Genomic DNA, 8532 nt, shown 5'->3' with positions numbered 1-8532 from the left:
TTCTGGACTGTTGCTGCAAGCCATTTGTGACACCAAACTGCATCTGCCGTTGATCGTCCTGCCCGGAATCCACTCTGGTTGTCACTGAGAAAGGTATTAACTCTATGTGAGATGCGTTTCAGGGTGAGAAGTGACACCGCCTTCCTGAGGGCAGTTAGAAGCACTATGGGACGAAGATTTCCAGGTGGTCCCTTCTTTTTGTTAGGTTTTTGAAGAGCAATCAGTGTGCCTAGGCCGAGGTCTAATGGCTGATGGGTTTCGAAGACCCTGTTCAACAGGCGGATCCTAGCCATTAGGTTTGGTGGAAACAGAGAAATGAACACAATCATTATCTTGCTAATAGTGCTGTCACTATATTGAGTATAATGGAGATAACAGTAGAATATTGATTGGCGGATAAGGCCCTGTACGTACGGTGGATGAACTTCACACAGTGTCTTGAAACTCAAAGGTTTGAAATAGCAACTGCTCGTTCTTCTGTCTGTGTACTCTGCTTTTTGCCCTCGGCAAGTTGAGCCGTTTACAGACGCTAGATGAACTTCACATGGTGTTGTTGGTTGTTACAACTTTCAAAGTTATGTTTCGTCATAGCCTAGGAGCTGTGGCATCATTCATGATCCACAGCAAGAAGGCAACAATGCCTGTACCTATAGTGAAGAAAAATATAGGTAACAATCATAACATCTGTATGACCCCAAACTATGCCATCTAATCCATTGAAGAACCCCATGAAGGATGCAAGGCGTACCTGTACTTCATTTTCTTCAGTGCTTGTTAAACTTAACCCAGCCTGTACTGGTGGCCTATTCTCTCTGCACAGTACACAGTTACTGGTGTTAGTTCTATGATGATGAACTCACAGTTCTTGCCAATGAAAATTCTCCCTTTCGCAACATGCACCCCCTTCCTCCTCCTGCCTGGCTGTTTGACTGAACTTATCATTCGGTTTCGTCAACTTCATTCCGTGAACTTTTGATACTTTCAAAAGTAAGTGTACAATGTGTTCACATTTATATGTAGCTTTGGCAAAAACAGAGATTCTTCCATCACGAAAACAAATCTGAACATGTATATTCCTTGCAACTGCCTACACTCACACCTCGGTTCTCCGGACCCCGAAGTTATGAGGACTTCGATCTACCGGGTACCCTTTCGGCGAGTTTCAGTGGAAATATTACTACCTTTTGTAACTTTTTTTGGAAATAGTGACGTCACATGCCATATCTATGGCCTTTCCCCATCAAAGTGTATGCGATTCGGAGTTACGGACATTTCAAAGTTACTGGCAGTCCCCGGTCCCGGACCACCCGGTTAAACAAGGTACTTGTGTATATCAGACGCACAGACTGGGTGCACAGTTGTACGATGTAGTGGTGTCACAATCAGCAAGGGTGCTGAGTCCGAGTTGAACTGTCAATGGAGTGGGCTCTTCTTCTTGTGTTCTGTAGGGTATATTGTAGTCCATGCCATGTCCTGTATGATGTTCTTGATGAAGACAGTACTTCGTGACATACTCTGGTTGTTTACTGCGAATATATCAAGTACGTAATCTTGACTTAGCTCCGTATTATATGGTTCGTGTGTGTGCGTGCCTGCATGCGTGTGCGGGGATGTTCATATGGACGTGCATTTGCAATCATGTTGCTGTGTTTGTTGTCCCACAGGTAATCCGATTGCAATACCAGTGTCTTCACACACTCATAGCCAGCTGCTACCAGTCGTGTGATGAGAGTGGTTCGCTTTCTATGCTACGTCTGAGTCATGTGCTGCGCCCCTACTATGACAACCTGATATCCAGAGCAGTGTCAGAAGGCAGCGGGACGGTTTTCGAAGGCAGTGGGACAGTGTCAGCAGTAGGACAGTTTCAGAAGGCATTGGGACAGTGTCAGCAGGCAGTAGGACAGTGTCAGAAGACAGACAACTGTGTCAGTACGCAGCAAAACAGTTTCAGAAGTCAGTGGGACAGTGTCAGACGCCAGCAGTTTACACATGCACGTGTACCATGTATACGCCCGTCGCAAGAAAAGCACGCAAATCTGCAAATGCACTGGATCTGCACCCAAAGATTTTCTCTTATAGCAAAGTTAGCGAAATAGATCTTAGTGATCAAAAAAAAAACTTGCGCCAGATAACTATCTTATGCACGCAACTGGCGAAGCCATATGAAACGACCAACAATGCACACCTGGTCTACACCACCCGGGGTACATTATAACGACCAAAACAGTGCTATGTATCTATGCACACCCTACACTTCCTAGGGTAGGAAGTACTTCAAAGTTCGGGCAGCAGGCTGCTTTGATAGAAGCAGACACTAGATGCACTGGTGCCTTGAGGTGAACTTGGAGATACTTTAAGAGAGCATGTCTGAGAAAACCAGAACATATGTGCAAGTCGATCTCTCAGATTTCGCTCAAATTTTGCAGGTAGGTTTGCTTTGGGGTGTAGATCGACATTCCAAAGCCCGCACAAAATCTTTTGAAGGGAACCATGAAATTGGTATACCCCTCAATATTGGCCCAATATTGGCACGATTTATGGGTCAACAAACGAGCCACGGCACAGCGTGCAAGAACAAGCTACGAACAAAACTCCATCAAGCCATCATTACCTCACCTTAGAAGAGTTCTTGGGGCAGCACTACTTAGCCACGCCAGCATCCCAGAAGACGAGGGCAATCATCCCTTGACGCCACAAATGATCGTCTTGAAAATAGCCAAATTACAAGCGCTGATAAAACAGCGAGCTACGTCCTCAATTAGCAAACACTATACACCGGCAGATAGTAGAACACCTCTTCTAGCACTGAGGACATGTCCCCCATCATCCTTTTGGGGTTTTCTTGAAATAAACAATTTTGAATTTTTCCACTCGACCATTCTGAAATACGTCCAAACTCATACCTGCGCAGGAAAGCTCGCCCCTCCGCGACGTCTAGTCAGCAATTTCTACTCCAACACCACTCCCAACGCTGCAGAACAAAGTATAATTGTTGACTCTGACAAGGAAAAGCAGCGGTGATCACTTGTCACTCCAAACGACAAGCTTCTCCTTGCGCCACCAACATTTTTCGTTGCAACAGTTGATGCAAAAGTGACTGAATTTTTGCGTGTAGTTTTTGGATTTTACTGCAAGAGGAATGAAGAAATCACGTGGATCGTGACGTAGAATAATGCTTTCTGGTACACGACACAATGCACACGATCACGATCGTTCCTGAGGCGCTATTCGAAACGGACCATGAGGGAGGAGGTAAGATGCATTATATTTCTTGCATGCTCTGCTCAGAACATCAGCCCTCACCATCGTCTACACGGATTTCAAAAGCGTCGACCTCCATTTTGAAAACATGGTGGCTGGCCGCGCTACCCGTAGGCGCACGTGCCCACCGCGTGTCTCAGCGCGAGTTTCGAGCTCGCGAGCTAAAGATCATGTCGCCCACTCATTTTCCTGTGTTTCCCCATTTCTTCGAACTCGCTCAGCTTTTGCTTCAGCTTTTGCTTCGCTCGTGCTTCAGCTCCACGCTGTAGTCTGAGTTTAGTTTTCTTGTCTTCTTCCAGCAGAATACTGCAAACTCTACAGCACGTCGAGCTCCTCCTAGAAGAGTTTCTTTTGCGTCGAGGCAGACTGTCGATCGTTTCAGTCCTATCTTGCCGTCGTGTCATGAGCGCCCCGGAAAGCAACAGTATCTATTTTCTTGTCGTTCCATTTTCTGGCGAACTCATTCACCTACTACTTCTTCCTTTATGAAAGCTTCAGGTGGCTGAGTTCTCCCACTAGCGACAATCATGCCTTGGAAAAGAACAGGATATTCCTAAGGTATATACAGCCAGTGCAGTGATGTCAGTGTACTGCGCGTACTTGAGTTGTTTGTTTTGTCGAGGAAGAATCCCTTTCGCACTCGCGCGGGCCGCGAGGGCGCAGCACGGAAACAGGTCTATTGAATTCATTTCTTGGTCGATTTCGACAACCAATACGTCGTTGTTTTTCTTTTTTCACTGGCTATCCTTTCTCCGCTTCCGAATTGCGATGCCGTCCACCTGGAAAGCCTTGAAGTGAAACGAGTGGAGGCCGGTTTCGGAGGTAATTTTCGGCCAAACGGCAATCAAATCGAAAAATTCGAAGCGGACGATCTGTTGGTATCTATCGAAAGAAGACGTTGGCCCATAAAAAATCTTTGGAAACTACACCGTATGAACCAAGGAATTACGGTAAGTTTGAGAATTTTGGTACATTAGCTGTACGCTGATTGGTCGATTTGCGCGACCGTTGAGAAACGGGCCAGTGACGCTTTGTACAGCGTTGGTGAGGGCTGAACATGCAGAAACTATCGTTATAACGCTAGCAGTATTGCATTGGCAAGAATTCTTGGAGATATTTCCTCTTGCAGTAAGAACAGGGATGCATTTTTTCACACTAACCTCGCTCATCCCGAACATGGTTCAGCAGGAACTACGGCTGGTTTACATGCTGATGATCCACGTAGATCTGCAACAGCAAGGAGTGAGCGCGGTCCATGCCATCAAGGTCGCTTTGAGTTGACCAGCGCGCGGCCAACACTGGTTGCATGAAGTATGTGGCGCGGCCGGCCACATGGCAGATTTCTTACGTCATGAACAACGTGATTTGACCCTACTCGACTCGATCGCCCGTCTCTGTGCTGCATGTGGAGGGAAAGTCCCAGCTGGAAGGCCTACAACACGACATGCGTGCTCTTGAGCTGGACATCAAGATGCACTTGATCCGATCTAGATCAACGGGTGATCCATGTAAGTGCAGGAGCGCTTGATCAAGGTGACTCGGAACAACTGCTGAACCGTGATCTACGAGACCTGGCATTCTTGTGTCACGAGGCACGTGATTTCATCATTCCTCTTGCAGTAAAATCCAAAAACTACACGCAAAAATTCAGTCACTTTTGCATCAACTGTTGCAACGAAAAATGTTGGTGGCGCAAGGAGAAGCTTGTCGTTTGGAGTGACAAGTGATCACCGCTGTTTTTCCTTGTCAGAGTCAACAATTATACTTTGTTCTGCAGCGTTGGGAGTGGTGTTGGAGTAGAAATTGCTGACTAGACGTCGCGGAGGGGCGAGCTTTCCTGCGCAGGTATGAGTTTGGACGTATTTCAGAATGGTCGAGTGGAAAAATTCAAAATTGTTTATTTCAAGAAAACCCCAAAAGGATGATGGGGGACATGTCCTCAGTGCTAGAAGAGGTGTTCTACTATCTGCCGGTGTATAGTGTTTGCTAATTGAGGACGTAGCTCGCTGTTTTATCAGCGCTTGTAGTTTGGCTATTTTCAAGACGATCATTTGTGGCGTCAAGGGATGATTGCCCTCGTCTTCTGGGATGCTGGCGTGGCTAAGTGGTGCTGCCCCAAGAACTCTTTTAAGGTGAGGTAATGATGGCTTGATGGAGTTTTGTTCGTAGCTTGTTCTTGTACGCTGTGCCGTGGCTCGTTTGTAGACCCATAAATCGTGCCAATATTGGGCCAATATTGAGGGGTATGCCAATTTCATGGTTCCCTTCAAAAGATTTTGTGCGGGCTTTGGAATGTCGATCTACACCCCAAAGCAAACCTACCTGCAAAATTTGAGCGAAATCTGAGAGATCGACTTGCACATATGTTCTGGTTTTCTCAGACATGCTCTCTTAACAACCAGCCTCGGCTACTGAGTACTGGGAACCCAGAGCCAACAGACATACCAACAACCTCAGACACGAAAGCTATTATAGTAACGACACACTGGATTGTGGAGCCAAAACTAGTACAAGCGTACTTGACTGTCATAACTCTGTCCACAGATTGTAAACGATAATATTATTATAGACAAGGCCGGTGAAGGCAGCTCAAGGTAGAGTGCTCAATGCACAACAGTACAGAGCAATATACACACATGTGGAATTCTACAAAACAAGATTTATCAAATATGACAGTATACATGAAGATGTACTGGAAATAAGGGTGCCAGTTCAGACTCATCCCTCCAACACAGTATGGCAAGTAGTCACGCGAGAGGCCCCTGGGGCATTCACTCCATGAACTCACTCACCACCAAACTTGCCGGACGTCCCACTGCTGTTGTCTCCATGGTATATTTATTCTACTACTATGGTATGGTGTTGGAATACGCACACGTTACGGCCACGCTTGCGGACACTTGAGAGGCCCATGGGGCATTCACTCCGCCCGCCGCATGGTCGCTAGATACTGTTCTAGCCGGGGTGGGGGGTCTTCATCGTCGTTGCTCTTCGTCTCTCCACTTTACCCTCTGAGTCTGTAGCATAAGGCATCATTTTGTTATAATATAACAACAATATGCCTTAGGAGAGGGAGTGTTACAATACTATTGTAACACACCCTCTCCTCCGTTTCCAGCGCGACAAACACCTCGTGACACACCAGAGTGCAGAATGAGTCAGCGTTGCTCCTGGAAGGTGAGAACAGACTTTGAGGGCCTTCGGAAATGAATGTGATACCAATAGCGCAAAGATATGCAGCCTAAAACAGCTTGGACAACTGGTGACCTCGCACACATAGAAGTGAATAAAGGTGCCAGACTTGAGAAACCTAAAGCGTATAATATATGAAGTATATCGACTATAGTAGGTAACAAGTACACAGAAGTAACGATAGCTGACGGTGTGTCAAGCTGGGGCAAGTGTGAATTCGAATGATTTAATTATTAAAATAAGGCTGTGTGGTGCAAATATGAACAGTTTTAGATTATTAAATGATTTAGCGATACGCACATGTGAGAACAACGATCACTTGAACGTACTGACGCGTTTCAGCATGCAAAAGTATCTGAAATTCCAAGGACGAGGTGATTCAGTGAGAAATCTTATCACATTCCAGTTGTGATTCTTTTCTACCAAGTGTTACTAACAGCGAACACCTTTCACTTGCGGTTAATTTTTTCAGCCCTAACTTTACCAACAGAAGCTGTAAAATATTCCCCCCTGAGGACGCTCAAAACGCGTTAGTCCAGGCTGCAGTCTTCAATGCCCGTAGACAACTTTCAAGCCCGTAGCTTATCAGCTGTCTTTCTATCCGTTGTTGTTGGTTCTCTTCGAACACCAAATTCAAATATTTTCTCTCACTGCACAATTTGTCTTCTATTTGTATTGTGTTGCGGGTGCAGAGGACAAATAGCGGATATCTTTCAGAACGTTCATATGGCTGACCAACCACCACGAACTGCGACCGGTGTCTCCTCTTGCGTCCAGTCTTCAACTGCACCAGCAAAGAACAGAACATCGTCGGCCAGCACTGAGATCGTAACTAGTGCCCCATCACACTCCAGTCATCCATCAAGCACATCCATGGCGATACCAACGTCATCGAATAGTTCACCAAGGCTAAGCCTAGAACTGGAGCATGACTTGGACTCGTATCCTCTGCGAAATGAGCTTACGGCCGTGCTTCAAAAGATCACGACACGACAATCCTCCAAAGACAAACCGCTCGATGTTGCTGAAGACGACGCATCGGATTGGAAGCGAGTTGCCAACGACGTTCAAGAAATTACCCGTTGGCTGCCAACTCAAACGGAAACAAACTGCTTCACTTCCGGACGCGTCGAACCCGATGTAACTATTGGTTCAGGGCTATCATCTGCTTTTGCTCCAAGCACTCCTACTCCGCATCATGGAGGAAAAGAGCGACCAGAAGGCATCTCGTTTAATTGCTCCCTCAATCCACAGCAGGAGCAACACCAGTGGCAGCATTACTCAGAGAACGTTTCACTTGTTCCGAGAACAAGGAATTACACACCATCCGCATCTGGCTCCCAAGACCAAGTAAGTAGATCAAATACCCGCAGTTCAGCGGAGCACGATACACCATCTGCTTTACAGGGATATGCTTCTTCTTCGGCCGTCAGTAACTCGCAACAGCAAAACCGTGAGTATGTTTCTCATACGGAGAGCACAAGGCGCCATGCAGCATCCCCATATCCGCCACCAGCCTATAGAAGATTATTGACAACACAAAGAGATACGCCTTTTAGTTTACCTGGGATTGCTTCTTCTTTAGCCTTGAGTACGTCACAACAGGAAAACAGCGAGAACGCCTCGCTTGGGCAGACAACAAGCGATTACGGATCATCCCCAAGTCTCCAACTACCAAGTACAATGGATCACTCTTCTCCGGCGGCAAAGGCAGATTTATTGAGTTATGATCATAAGGCGTTCTGCGAATTGATCAAAACAGCAAGAGAACGGGCACACATAACACAAAAAAGACTCGCATCCATACTCTGCATATCCTATGGTGCCAAATTTCCAAACACTCAGCACTCTATCAAAAGTTTTAGAAGACGTTTATTTTCTGATGCTAAAATGAATTCGTTGTACCTTATATTCAAAGCATGGCTAGATGACGTAGACAGGAACGTTAATCCCCCACGAGATACAAGTACTACCAAATTGCGAAGTGGCCGAGCCTGTAAGCTACTTTCACAGTATCAGTATGCTGTTCTGACGGATGAATTTGCTCAAGATCATTGGCCATCTGCACAAAAGTTAGCC

This window comes from Sycon ciliatum, chromosome 13 (assembly GCF_964019385.1).
Source record: "Sycon ciliatum chromosome 13, ocSycCili1.1, whole genome shotgun sequence".
NCBI classification, from domain to species: Eukaryota; Metazoa; Porifera; class Calcarea; order Leucosolenida; family Sycettidae; genus Sycon; species Sycon ciliatum.
The sequence above is the reverse complement of the archived record's forward strand: the minus strand, read 5'-3'. Positions refer to the sequence as shown.